Genomic DNA, 14,553 nt, shown 5'->3' on the forward strand with positions numbered 1-14,553 from the left:
TAACACAGGCATTAGGATTACAGTTCCTTGCTATGATGGTTTATCAAAAAAGACAAAATTGCTCACAGTGGGAGGAAAGAAAAGATACCATACATATTGGGTGACCACTTATGGGACAGAAATGAGCAAAACTTGCAGGCCTTACAGCCAAGCCTCACACACTGGCTAGCACTGCAGGTGTCACTTCCTAGTGCAGCTTGGCTTTTCTGAAAAAGCACATTGGTGGTAGATAGGCGTCAGCTCCCTCAGAAAGTTTTCCACTCTCTGGGGGAGACCTGGTGTGAAGGTTCATTCACTCAGTCTCTTCCCTCTTGTAGCATTTTTCCTTTATTCCCCCTTATGGAGGCTTCTGCTTTTTCCCCCCCTACCTTTTGCTAAGCCACTCACAGCCGTCTGAGGCAAATTCCTAGAGCCAGACTATCACCATAGAGCCTTCTTCCTCTCTAACTTATACCAGAGCACTACTTGTGGAAAAAACCTTTACATGTTAGAAACAATTTCTTCTCAGAAAGAGTGATGAGGCAGTGGCACAAGCTGCCCCCAGAAGGGTATCTTTTCTCCTACATGTACCACGTAGGGCTGTTGAACAAAGGGAGGCTCAGCACACGATTGCAGGGCTCCAGGCAGCCGTGATCATTGCTGCAGCCGTTGCTAGATTCTTCCATCATCCCAAGCTTCATCCCTACAATGGAGGGAAGCACGGCTGTCCCAAATAGAGACAATGGGGGCACAGAATGACAAAATGACCACCTCACCGGCTGGAAGATACAACTTTGTGTCACAGCAGCACAGCTGGTGGGGAGCGAAGTGATGGGTGGCTCCTGCCTGATCTTGTGATGGAGCAGCAAGAGGAGGAATGTAGGAAGAGCGGTTTCAGGTGAAGTGGAATTAGGCAAGGCTAATGAGTAGTTACTAGGAAAGGAAAATTAATGGTAGAAAAACAGTTATTAATCGTTTTCATATTTTAAACAAGAAATATGAGAGGCGGGTAAAGGAAGACAAGGGAAATCAAAGTGTCCTACAGAGTATATTAGAGAGCTTTAGGGCAGCGCATTAGCTCTCCATACAGCTCCGACCAAACATCACTCTGCATTTAAAAGGCAGCTAGTGTAAGTGCTCTGAAGGATCCTCTTTGCTGTCCAAAGCATACAGTCAAAAGATACCTCAGAGCAGATCCACTCAGGACCTTATATGGCTTTCCCCAGTGCCATATCTGAATGCCTCCCAGACTCTTATGTATTAATCTTGTGTGCCCTAGGGTACAGAAGTGTTTTTCTTAGAGAATAAGGGAAAAAGGCTGAGAGCCTACAAAAGGATTCACTGGCAAAGCAGAAACCTGGCTGCAGCTTGTCTAACACCTGAATGTCCTGACACACCCTCTTCTCCCCAAAAATGTGGGAAAAGAAGAAGCAAAAGCAAAGCCATAAACTGGTGGTTAAAATCATTTGCGAGCCCTCACTGCAACCTCCCAGGCAGTGATCACTGCAGATCCTGGCTGGTTTTGCTGCTACCACACTACTTTTCCCCTCTCAGGGTTTCTGCTGCATCCCAACACGAGTTGGGAGCTGCCTGGGGCAGAACCTTCCCCATTCATTTGCATGTGGCACTTGGTATAATGCGGTCTGAGAGTCACGTTATTTCATGCCACTCATGTCTGCTTTGTGAAAACTGTGACACAAGTGAAATATGCATGAGAGAGTGCCATCTGTGCACACCAGGCAGCTTTCACCTTCTCTACTTGCTCTGGGATTTTTGATTTTTAGGGAGATTATTTAGGGTGCAGACGATAGCCCTTGGGGGTGACGAGGATCTGGCCAGTGAGTCAAACTGAGCCTAGAAGCCTGCATGTGGCAGAGGAATTTATAGGAATAAGACCTGGCAGATGAATTGTTTATGAAAACACTGACATCTCAGCTGCTGCTGTGAAGGATTTATGCAGTAGAGATGTGTGTATTCCTACTCCACTACTGCCTATTCCTATGTATTTCCTCTCTCCCTGCCTGTCAAGGCTTTGCTTGGAATATATTGATGTACACTATTCCTGAAGAGTCTTGGGAAATAATCTAGCGGGTAAAGATTTGCTTCAAAGCAGATCTTCAAACATCTGTTTGTACTTATTGCACAAATATTTAGTGCACTGCAGGACAGAGCTGCCTGTAGCTTCAAGGCAAACACAAATGCTAAGAGGTATTAAATGCTCTTCAGTATAAACAAGATAGCCTGGAATAGCTTACCGGCTAGGTGGTAGTGGGGGGGGAGGGAAGCCACACTGTGCACTTAAAGCCCAGTCCTTTTCCCAGTTTATTTCCACGTGGCGTGTTTTATTCCCGCTCTCCTGCCAGGTGAATGAGGAGATCACGTGGCTGGCTGGAATCCCTGTATCACCTCCTGGAAGGATCTGCAGTTCTGGTGCACAGCGGGGGCAGAAACACAGCACTGATGCTGTAAGGACATGGCATCAACACTCTTCTTGATGGGCACAAAGCACCATGAACAACATCTCAGTATCTCTGATTCACAGTCTTCTGTACGGTCTAACCCCACCTCCTTGGAGATTTAAACTAAAACACAATTTGGAGCATCTCTGCCCTGGATGTATGTTATCTCCTGCCAACTGCTGCAGGGACAGTCATCAGTGCCAGCAGAGCAGTAATAAACAGCTGGGCTGGTCGCCTTCAGTCACCTCAGCGTGATTTGCTAGAGCTCATTTGTCAGAGCCCTAAATCACAGCACAAATGCTGGAAAACAGCCTAAAATGGATATACACAGATCTCAAAACCTGCAAATTCTCTGAAAGCATGCAGCGTAGGCCAAAAAGCAGTGCCTTCCCTAGGACAGCTGACGTTGGTTCTCTGATTCAAAAAGTATCAACAGTCACATTGACACCGGTGTCTCTGGAGGTACAGAAACATCCCTGCCAATGACAAGGTACTTACTGCACAGGTAGAAGTTTCTAATGCAGATCGGATTCAGTTCTGCCTTTCTGGAGTTGAAGAGGGCTTTTCTATCATGCTGAGTTAATACAACTGAGCCAACAGGGATTAGAGCTATGCTCTTTTCTGCCTGTTGAGACACAGTGAAAGAAAGCAGCCACCTTAAATCAAAGGGTCCAGATTCAGGGAGGTGCTCAAGCTAGAAATCAGAAGGCAGTTTACAGATACTTTGATAACTTGAGCTTTTATCATTCCACAGGCCCCGGAGATCAGTTGGTGAGAGCTGAGCGCGTTTCCTCATATGGTATTTGAAGGCAAAGTCAATCCACATTTGCTTCCCAACAGGCAAGCCCAGACAGCTACAGTGAGTTATAAAAAGGGGAGATTAAATACAAGTTTTGCAGAGCTACTCTCTGAAGAGATACAATCGGTTCTACCATTTGTGCTTAGGAGTTAGGAGTCTGAATCAGATGCAGGCAGCTTTGAAGCACCAGTTTTGTCAAGAATATCCCTTACTTTGTCCTATCTCAGAAACTTGAATTGTTTAGCTATTAAAAGAGATTAATGTAATCTCTATGTCTATGAAATTGGATTTTGAAACTGCTTGCTCACTGTACTACCGTGAGTGCTGTGAATAAAGCCTCTGCTCCTGCTCGTGTTGCTACAAACTATGGGTCATACCTTGTACGGGCCAAGAGTATGTTGGCATCACACAGGGATGAAATGACAATATGAGAGGCCACAGAGCCAGGCTGGAGTTTGGGAGATCAGAGAGGAACTCCCCACCCCTGGGACTTAAAAGATTTGGTCAGACAATGCCAAGGCTGACCTGACCTAGAGCCATGATGCTGTGCTGAGAGGAGCCCTCAACAAGCTTGCGACCTTCAGAGGTCCCTTCCCACCAACTGTGTTCGGTGCTTTTCCTAGTTCAAAGGAGCTGAACGCTGTTCAGCTGTGTGGGTCTGTATCCTTGTATGCTACCTAAGGTGCTGAAATCCCTGCAACACCATTTAGAAGACATTAATGGAAAAGCTTTTACTATGGAAAGCTCCGAAAAAAAAATCCCTCAACTTTGCTGGCAGTACCAGATCTCAGGGCATTTCCACATCTTGCATGAGGCCATGGTGGCCACAGTTGGGTTCTGGGAAGACAAATGTAGACAAACAGCAAAGTGGTACCAGTGGAATGAAGAGCAGCACTGAGTCAAAGCAATAGGCTTTGGACATACATGCACTGCTACACTGCCTAGAGGCACAAATATTCTCCAACATCTCCTCTCCAGGAGGAATGTGCTATTAGAGGTGGGGATCATCACCGATCCCATTCAGGGCTGCCTGCAAGATACACCATGGGATCCCCAGAATAGCATCTCTGGGCTGTACGCTAAGGAGGACATTGAGAAACGGGTGAGAAGTATGAGGAAGATTCTGCTGACCATACAGCAGCTTGGGGAAATTGGGGAGCTCATAAAAGCTGCCTTTGAAACCTGAGAAACCAAAGGTGAAGTTGAGTCTAGTGAAACTGGGGTAGCAAGGCAAGGCAAGGCAAAGCAGCCCTACTGAATGCTGCATTCTTTGCCTCTCGTTCTTCCACTACTTTTTTTTTTTTTTTTTTCTTGGCACACTCTTTTACCTAAGGAGGATAATTTAAAATGGGTATCATTATCCATGCATAGGGGGGAAAAATCAAGCAAGGTTTTCCTCTGCTGGTTTAATAAGCTGATGGCTGCCAAGAAACTAACAGTAAATGTTAAGAAATCTGAGCCCCTCCTGCACGTTGCTTCCCTTCCTGCTGCCAGAAGCAGCATGTTGTGCTCTCCTCCAACAACCTGGGAAACACGGCTCACAGTCCTGTGAACATGATCTCGCCACAAGTGTTGACAGTCCAGTGGCTTCACTCAGAGGTAAATGGTAGAAGAAGAGATATCTCAGGGTGGGAGGCAATTGCAGCAGCATCAGAGACTTCTGCTTGTCGGCAGCTCACTCATACTGTGCCTCACTGCAGCAGCTTCTGTTCACTTGAGGTTCCTGGCTGTAATGACTTTATTACCACTTCCACCACACACTACCCATGCACACCACTCCATAGGCACTTCAGCTTTCTGCTCACAGAGGGACAGCGATGCATCCTCTTGCTGTCTGAAGCAATTGCTCTTTTCAGCTCTTGGGTATCCTTAGCCAGGGATCAGCAACTCCACATTCCAAGCTTTGTTATGTCTGCTAGCCCCATGCATCCTCTGGATGGTCCCTGCCAAGTTCCCTCTCTTGGGAAAAGGGAACCTATTTGCAGAGTAAACTCATTGTGGCAGCACTGACTTCTGACAAGACATCCCTGTGCAGTGCCCCTACAATGCTGTCCCTTAAGGGTAGGGAGAAAAAATGAAGACACACGGATTTTAAGTGTCTCTTCTTTCCTTTGTGCAGCAGTTGGAAATCAACTTTTTTTCCTGACTTTCCCAGAAGTATCCTTGACTGCAATGGCTTGAGAAGCACCCTGGCAGGAACAAGTTTGTTGTTAATGACCAATTACTCCAGGACGGTGGAGGAGTTGGTGCTTTTTGATACATGGAGAAGTCAAATGAGCAGGTGCTTTTGATGCATCTGGTAGAGACTGCAGGAATGGCTACATGGCTGAAAGGAGTACTAGTACAGTATGAAGGGCCCTACACTCCGAAGCACCACAGGTATAGTCAGAGCCACCACCAGCATTAAACTATCCAACAACTGATGGAAGGGACAATGTTACCACTATTTTCAGGCAGAAAAAAAAAATAAATAAATTGCATTTTCTTTTTCTTTTGGACTTAGTTTTAGACACTTTACACACAACTTGTTTTGTCTGATTGGATGCATCTTGGGTTTCTTCCGTCTGTCCAGTTTTAAGCACTTGCCCACTAATTGCTGTTTCCTTGATGAAGAGCTTTGTTTTTGGTTTCTGATTTTCATATTGAATTGAGAGCACTCGTATGCTGTCCCAGTACTGCTCCCAGTATGCCTTCAGGACTCTGAGATGCCCCTAAGGTCAGACTCAAACCTCAAAGTGAATAACATGGCACAGTCATGCTGCCTTAGGGCTTCCCAAGCCCTAAGGGCTTCCCAGAAGCCTGGATGCTTGTGCTAGTCATCAACCCAAACCTGGCCCATACAGACGGCAGCCCCACAGCCTCTGCTCCCTGTCCCAGGTGAGCTCTCTGTAGCAGCAGTGCTCTGGTAGCTGTTTGTGATGGTCATACTAACACAGAATGAAGAGAAAAAAGGGATGGCAAAATCAGCATCACGGAGGAAGATGCAGAGAAGCCACAGTACCTACATGTCCTGCTTTTTCAGCTGGCAAGGTGACTGAGGGCTGATGGGAGATGGGAGCTGCTACATATACTGGACTGTATGCATACTTTAAGAACCCACTGCTGGGAACTGACAAGATTTTATAAGTACATGAAGCTTTACACTGTCTTACTGGTACCTGAACATCTGCTGCTGCTTAAAAGGCAACTCAGTCCTGACCGACCTACAGAGAAGACCTTGGGTATTGGTTTTTTTTAAAGTAGTGGATAGGTCAAAATGCAAATTATATTAGAAAAAGCTCAAGTGAGCATGTAAATGATACGTCTGTCTCTACCTGCTTCTGGTGCCACACTCCTGCCCATATCTACTTGTTATTTCTAATATCAGAATTCCTTGGTGCACACATGTTTTGTTCAGAGTCCAGGGCAGCAGTCTTAGTTATGAGTATTGACTCCTCGACAGTAACAGCAGTAATAGTATTTAATTAACCTAGTTAGTAGAATCCCTTTGACAAGATACCTTGTTATATTAATAAAAGCCGTTTGTATTTCTACAGAACTATTAGTTAACACTGCTCTCTCTTTCACTACTGTAGCATAGCTAGGATATAACAGTAGATTTTTATTGATAAGATTTCTATTGAGAGAAGTTCAACTGTATTTTCCATCAGCCACATGACGTTAGATACATTAAATGAAAGCTTACCAGCCATCAACTAACAACATAGTGTAAGCACCATAAAATATGGAAATGTTCTTCCCTCCAGCTCAGTAGGGCTGCCAATTAGATATTTCTGAAATTTAATTAACGTAAACGTCATTATTCCTAACACAGACCATCTTGCAGTGAACACATTTTCAAGTGCTCAGAGCAAAGCAGAAAGGAGTACAGGAATCCTGAGGAGTTACAAATCATTCCCATATTAGGGAATGATTTCCATAAAGAGCTGGATTCCCAATTTATCCATTGTGTCTATTTATTGCATATTAAACATGAAGGATGCATGTCTAGACTAAACCCCCATTTTTATAGATGCTACATGAGAAAATCGTGAGGCAATCCCTGTAGTGACTCTGTCAATGGTGCTCAATGCCAGGACCAGAGGCAGAAACCACAGGAGGTTCCCTCTGAACACCAGAAGCATTGCTGTGCTATGCAGGTGACGGAGCACTGGGACAGGCTGCCCAGATGCTGTGGAGTCTCTTCCTTGGAGATCTTCCAAAGCTGCCTGGACATAGCTCTGGGCACCCTGCTCCGGGTGTCCCAGCTGGAGCAGAGGTTGGACAAGATGATCTCCAGAGGTCCCTTCCCACCTCAGCCATCCTTTGACTCTATGAATTTGTTTTCCAATCAGTGTCCAAGCATTGAGCCAACAAGCCATGAAGGACTTCAAGACATATCTCTACTGCAAAGCCTGAGCAAGGTGAACTGCAAAGCCTAAGCTGCCCCTGGATCAGCATCACAGGCTTGGTCAAGGCCTGGTTGAACGAGCTTTGACCTTTCTGATGCCACGTAATCTGGTGTTAACACAAATATACTGCCCAGCCTACTCTCGTTAGCACCTCTGCAGGCTGTGGTGCAGCAGCATGTGGTGACACCGGTTTTGTGACTGTCAGCCTGGAAACAGCTGCTGTGGGATACAGTGTGGGTACATGTGCAAGTCTTTATGCCACTCCATCTGCTGGAAGGTTCTTAGTTGCTCCTTATTCCATCAAGGTGCTCTGAGGACCCATTTTAAAGGAGCTCACAGAGTGCAGATGGGAAAATTAAGAGGGAAAGGCAGGTGAGACAGTGAGCAGAGGTGAGATCAGACACTGGAATCTAAAGGCATAAGGCAACATTATTAATGAAGAGGCTTGTGTTTGACAGTCCTGGTTACAAGAAACCTCACTGCAAACAGTGCATATAAAACATGGCATTGTGAGATCTTTGTATACAAATGCAGTTAAGAGAAGAAAATTATATCAGGAAAACTTTGCCGTATTTCTGAATATACACTCTTTGAAAAATAATGTTGACAGAGCCAGAACGGGCCTGATATATCCAACTCTCATGCGCACGTCCTCATTCTTATGGTTTAATAATCATAATGAACTATAAGGGGAAGGTAAATAGTCTTCATTCCACACATCTGAGGATAATAAGAATACGGAAGAGATTTCAAACATTGGTAATGACTTGTACAACTGCACATTGCTTAAAACATCGAACGTAAGCCAAGAAATACCCCTCAAGGCTGCAATCAAAAACTGTTTTTGGCTCTACACTGTGAACAGAAATTTTATTTGATCAACAGAGCTATTGCAACAGCCTCACTGTTTAGCCTCTAGAAACTTGTCTGAAGCAGCAGCCCTTACTGCATGGCAAAGCTTGGGGCTAGTGAAACTGCAGCTTCTGCTAATAGCTTTGGGATGGTCATGACAATGACTGAAGAACATCTCAGGTTCTTCTCCTTTCGCTAGTTCAGGAGCCTGTGTAACTTTTCATGGGGAAATAGGAGAGATGTGAGGATGGAAAGAATGTTCTTTTAGAGAACAGCTGTTGCTTTGGGAGAATGAAATCAACTAGACTGGGTTTTGCAAAGTGGTTCAGAGTTCTGCCCTCGGTAGCTATACAAATATAGAGGCAATCCCTGGTCCAGGAACCTTGCAGGCTAAAAAGAAAACAGGTAGGCACCCTCCCACTGCCAGAGAAGAAAAGAATTTCTACCTGAGAAAACTGGCAGGAAGAGGATGGAAAACTTGAAAATATTTTTTAACACGTTCTCAGAAAATGACACACCTCACAACAGTTTAGATTTGTTTTTTTTTTTGGTTAGTGTTGAAATGTGAAAGGTAGAAAACACTTGAGAAAGCTGATGGCTTATTATTCATATTCATATCTGCCATCAGAGACATGTTTCCTGCTGGCATCTCTAAGGAAAAGGAAGAGTTTAGAGAAGACAGATAGTTGTTAAGCACAGAGAAACATTTTCAGCGGGGAACAAGAAGCTGTATTGATTCAAGAAAATGAAGGAGTGTTACTGACTACCCTTAATACAACATACCTGGATAAACTGTTTAGTGACATACAGGAGATTAGCATTTCCAGGCTGATGGCTTGGTGATCTGGCAAACTGGGCTTTCTCCAAACACGGGAATAAAATTTAAAAAATTAGCAGGCTCCTGTTCAGCAAAAAGAAACTAATGGGGCAGGAAAGCTGTGATCTGTCACAGACACGAGAGCTCAGATGTAAAACAGATCCTTAGGAGAAGATTTTCAGGCAAATATGCCATAGAGAGAGTCCAGAGCCCAAAGAAGCAGCTGGGTCCTCACAGAGTCCATGAGCAAAGGATGGACCAAAACACAACAAAACACTCTAGGCAATCCAGAAATAGTTTGAGTGATGCATACAGAGAAGGCACCCCAAGTCCTTCATAAGCACAGAAATAAGAAGCCCGAAATGTGCTGGTTTTAAGAGTTCAAACTACCATTAAAAGTCATGTGGCTTCTTAAAGTATCAGCTCTGATTTTCATCAATAGTTTGCATTCTTATTATATTAACCTGGTGGGCATTTGCTTTCTGTAGGGTTGCTTTGGATAGGCACAGGCACATTCCCAGCACTGGAGAGATAAAGATCACAATATCTGTACAACCGTTACACCCTTACTGCTGAAAAAACCAACAGACTGTCTCCATAGCGTGGCGGTGTGTTGCATGTACAAGCACCAAGCAAACTAACAGAGAGCAGAGGCCACCCCAGGCTGCTAGGATCAACTGTATGAGCAGTTAAACCCCTTAAAAAGGATTGGCATCTACTCTGTGAACAAAAAGTTCATTTGTAATTAAAATCAAATCCCAGGAAGGGTGTGTGTTGCATCTCTTCGAAGCATGTGTGGATTTGAAGCACAATGGGGGAGATCAGCAGTGTTCACACTGCCTTTTATCTTCTGCCCTAATAACCCCCACAGGTGGTGATCGATGCCTGCCATGTTTCCTATGCTTCCTTGTCCATGTGCTGAGGACAAACAGTGCAGCACTGCTTCCATTCATGCTGCTGTGCAACGAGGAGGATGTGGCTGGGCTCCAGGACTGTAAATACCTCACAGCGATCAGGTGCTGGCCTGGTCCCAGGCCAACAGTAATAGCATAGGATCACGAAGGGATCCCAAAAGCTTGTCTCTTCTCTTGGAAAAAGGGCACTCAATCAAGGAGGAGTTCTCCCATTTTTTCACTGGAACTACTGAGATCTGAGAAGCAGACAGGTCACAGAAAGACACCACAAGTAGAATCACAGAATATTCCAATTTGGAAGGGACCCATAAGGATCATCGAGTCCAGCTCCTGGCTCCAAACAGGACCACCCAAAAATCATATAGATTTGAGAGAGTTGTCCAAACGCTTCTTGAATTCTGGCAAGCTTGGTGCCATGATCACTGCCCTGGGGAAGCAGGACCACAGTTGTTTCTTGTCTTTATAAAATATATATATATATAAAATTGCCTTGCAGCAACTTGCCTTCTTACAAACTTCTGCGTACCCCTTCCTCCCTGGGAGCTCTTGGCTGCCAACCATGTTCAGACTCAGAGTGCTAGGTGGGAGGAAGGTTCTGATGGGATGGCTCCCAGTTACAGCTAACATCTGCTTGTTGAGGAGAGCTGGGAACCAGCACTGTCAAACAGCCCCATCCAGTCTGTGCAACATGACTAAACAGATCTGCACAGGCAGATCTCTGCAGACTGAGCGGAAACCAAACACACACAGTGCACTGCAGGCTGGCAAGCAGTCTTTTTTTTCTTTTTTTTTTCCCCTAATGAAACTCATCCTTCCCTTTTTATTTACTTCCAGTAGAAGAAAAGACTGGAAAAAAACCTACTGTCTCATCATTGAGGTGTCGCATAGCATTCCACAGTGCAGCTATGAGGAATTCCGCCCTCCTTCCTAAAAATGAGTACAGCTGGCGCTTTGCAAAAGGATGACGAGGACGAGTCATCCTTGCAGGAGGAGGCAGAAATCCGCAGGGCAGCCTGGAGCAGGCAGAAGCTCTGCCTCTTGTGTGAGAGGAGAGAGAATTGCTCCGACAAGTTCCATGGGCTCCTACAGCAGCTATGACTCTGATTCTATAAAAGAACCAAGTTATCAACAACATAATCACATGCCCAGATCACATGGCAACAAGGGCAATGCACAGTAGCAAGTGTTGATTTTTGTTTGTTTGTTTATTTTTGATACAAAATGGGAATGAGAAGTGAAACTTGGGTGGAGTTTTCTGCTATTCGCTGTGAGGGAAAATAACATCTTTGCAGCACCTCCTGCCTTTGCTCTTGTTGACCCCCTTGAGCATAGAGCTCTCTGGCTTTGCCAGGGCTGTCCAGGCTGCTTTTTTTTCCCAGAACCTCACAGCCCAGGTAGCTATGGTGCGTCTCACCAGGTCTCCCCACCTGAGCTGGGTTAAAGCAAGAGTGCTGCTCACTGCTTGATACAGGTGTGAGTGGCAGCAGCTCAGCACACCTGACTGGCCACCAGCAGGAACAGGCTGGGCGGTGCTGAGGAAAGAAAATAAATAAATAAATAAATAAATAAAATCTCAGAGTGGGAGGCGTTGAGATTCCAGCCTGGGGAGGGGATGCTGGAAGAAAGTCAAAGTGGAGAAGGCCCTGAGTCACACCGAGGCACCATGCCTGCTCTGCAGCCTTCTCAGCCTCACTGCAACTGGGACCAGAACTGGCCTCTCTCAGGCAGTGGTAGGAAAGAAATCCAGGTTGCCTCCTGCATCCTTCAGCCCATGGTGATTTAAACCTCCCTGGAGAGCAAGGCCTCGCTGGCTGACCAGCTTCAAAACAGATCTTTAGCTGCCTGTTTGGATTTTACCACCACAGCTGGTTATTTTTTTCAGACACACCATGTATTTTCAGATCATCCCATCTTGAAGTGTCTCAAAGTGAAACAGCGTGTTTTAACTCACAGAAACCTTTTTGAGTTCTGCACTGTTCCATCTCCACCTCTCTTCATGCTCTGTGGTGGCACAGATCCCAAAGACTCAAACCAGCAAAGGAACGAGTTTGTTGCACTGATGGTTTCCAAAGGAAAACTCTGTAATTTCTTTTCCTGCTTCTCTCCTATGATATCTATAGATCTGCAAGTCTTATGCTGGGGATTCATTTTCTACAATCCTATTCACAGCAGCCACAGATTATTGCAGTGAGAAAAAATAACAGCAGGTCAGCAAGCTGCCTGCCTGCCTGCCTCTTTGCTTGCAGGGATCACAGCAAACCAGCCTTCCACTGGCAAAAACCTTTGCTGTGTTTAGCAGCAGGGAGGGCCTCACGGAGACGCAGGTTCTCCTGGCAAGGCTCAGCTTTACTGATGAATTGTGCATGCACACGTGGAAATACTACTGTAGTGAAACAGCGTAAGCATGCCCACTCCACTCAAAACTGGAAGGGCTGCTAGGGCCCAGGACCCTGCCTCCTCCTACCCTAAGCCACAGGACTCTGAGCTGCAGGACATGTTCAGCTCAGCTGTTTCCTTTTAACTACTCCAGTATGATTAAAGAAGCTCAGACCCAAATGTGGCTACAGTGATACTACTATAAAAACACAGGAAAAAAACTAGTTTAACAGAGCATAGCACCTTTGTGCTAGTACTGAGTGTGCACACTGCTACTTGAACCAGTACCAGCGTCCTTGAAAAGTACAAATTATCTGTGTAACTGGAAGTCCTGTATGAGCACTGTGGGGAGGTGAGACCTATAAGCTGTGGCAGGAAGGGTTTGCATCCTGCAAAGTATCCTTCTGGTTTACAGGAACCATAAATGTAAAGGAGGATATTTGGCTTTCTTTAAAAAATAGCCTGCTCTAAAGAATGCCTTTTTCAACCACAAGAGGATACAAGATGGAAGGGATACAGGCCCTAATAACCCACCTGGAAATACTTTGTATGGAAAAGCTGTTCAGCAAGTTTGGGGATTATGCCAAAGAATTATCAGACAAGCCTTGCTTGATTTGGGTTTGTGGGCAGCTTTTTACAGCCCAGCAGGATTTCCCAAAGCTGAGGTGCTTTTAAGCTGCCTTTGTATGTGCCTGGCCCTTATTGCAGCCCTGGCTGCTGGCCAAAGGGATTCTGTTTGTGAGAGAGTGAACAAGAGAGGATCATTATGACTTGGAAGACGCTCAGTTCTTGCTCACTGAAGACTCTGGAGATGCAGAATGGGATAGAAAATTAATCAAAATGTGGGAACCAGTAGGGTGATGGCACGGTCCTGAAAATTTCAGCTATTTTGGACGTGGTTTGCAGACTATGGAACAACTTGCATACTGAAGTAAGCAAACTTTGGATGCAGGAGGATAAAAGGCTTCCGGCAATATCTGTGTGTATCTCCAGCTCTCAGGCAGTCACACATCAGCAGATCTTTACCCTGACATGGAGTGGGTTCCAGTAGCTGCTTAACAGCTGTGGCTCCACACCTAATCCTTCATGGTTGCAAGTTACCATATGGGCTGGGGAGCAGGAGCAGTGTGTTAAAGCACCAGAGTTTTCAGAGGTCTACAGTAGAACCTCTGCTGTCCTCTCTTCAAGAGGAGGGAAAGCAGTGCAATGAAAAGGTAAAGAAAGAAAAGAACTACTCTCATTTTTCAAGTTTGAAAGGATGACTATAAAAACCATCCAACCTCCTGCAGACCAAGACAATTGAACTCTGACATCCATGAGGCTTCCTGGCAGCACTTCCAAATGAAAAATTACGGATTTTTGAGCAATCTTGGTTTTGGGGAGAAAAGGGGATGGGGGAAAGAAAGGAAGAAAAAAAATTAAGTTCCATGGAAAGCTGCCATTCTTCATTGAATCAAAAATAGAACTTCTTGGAAGTTTACCAAGCAGGCATTTTTGTGTGGAAAACACTAACTCTTCAGATTGGGCACTGTCCCAAGGAAAAATACACACCAGTTTTGGACAGGGATAGAGTTAGGAGTCTAGATGCAATAGAGAGACTCATTCACTCTAAAATACTTGCCAAAGAGTCCTGCTATGGCAGGACATGAGACACTTGCAGCGCCTGCTGTTTTTCTGTAGCACATTATAGGTCTGTCTATAAGTCTCTGACTATGCATCCACAAGGCTCATGGGAAGCATTAGTGAGCCCTGGGGCACAGCTTGCCTGTTACAGTCAGTGGAAATCCAGTCACTACAGTTACTGGGGTCCCATGAGCATTTATTTGAGCTTGACACTTGCATTTGAACAGATGACTTATGCCCTGTGCCACACTGAAGGGATGAAGGCTGAAGGGAAGGATGTCAGTGTGATTTTTCAGAGCAGGTAACAGGAATGTTTTGTTTAGTCAAAGTGTCATGTTTAGAA

At 45.2% G+C, this 14,553-nt stretch overlaps 1 long non-coding RNA gene across 12 annotated transcripts in view; it reads right to left on the minus strand.

The window, feature by feature from the left end:
• Window positions 1–14,553, minus strand: part of LOC104917546 (uncharacterized) — a 52,370-nt gene that overhangs the window by 5,661 nt on the left and 32,156 nt on the right. The gene's annotated exons all lie outside the window — the stretch shown is intronic.

Source organism: Meleagris gallopavo, chromosome 1 (genome assembly GCF_905368555.1).
Source record: "Meleagris gallopavo chromosome 1, MGAL_WU_HG_1.1, whole genome shotgun sequence".
In the NCBI taxonomy this organism is placed as follows: Eukaryota; Metazoa; Chordata; class Aves; order Galliformes; family Phasianidae; genus Meleagris; species Meleagris gallopavo.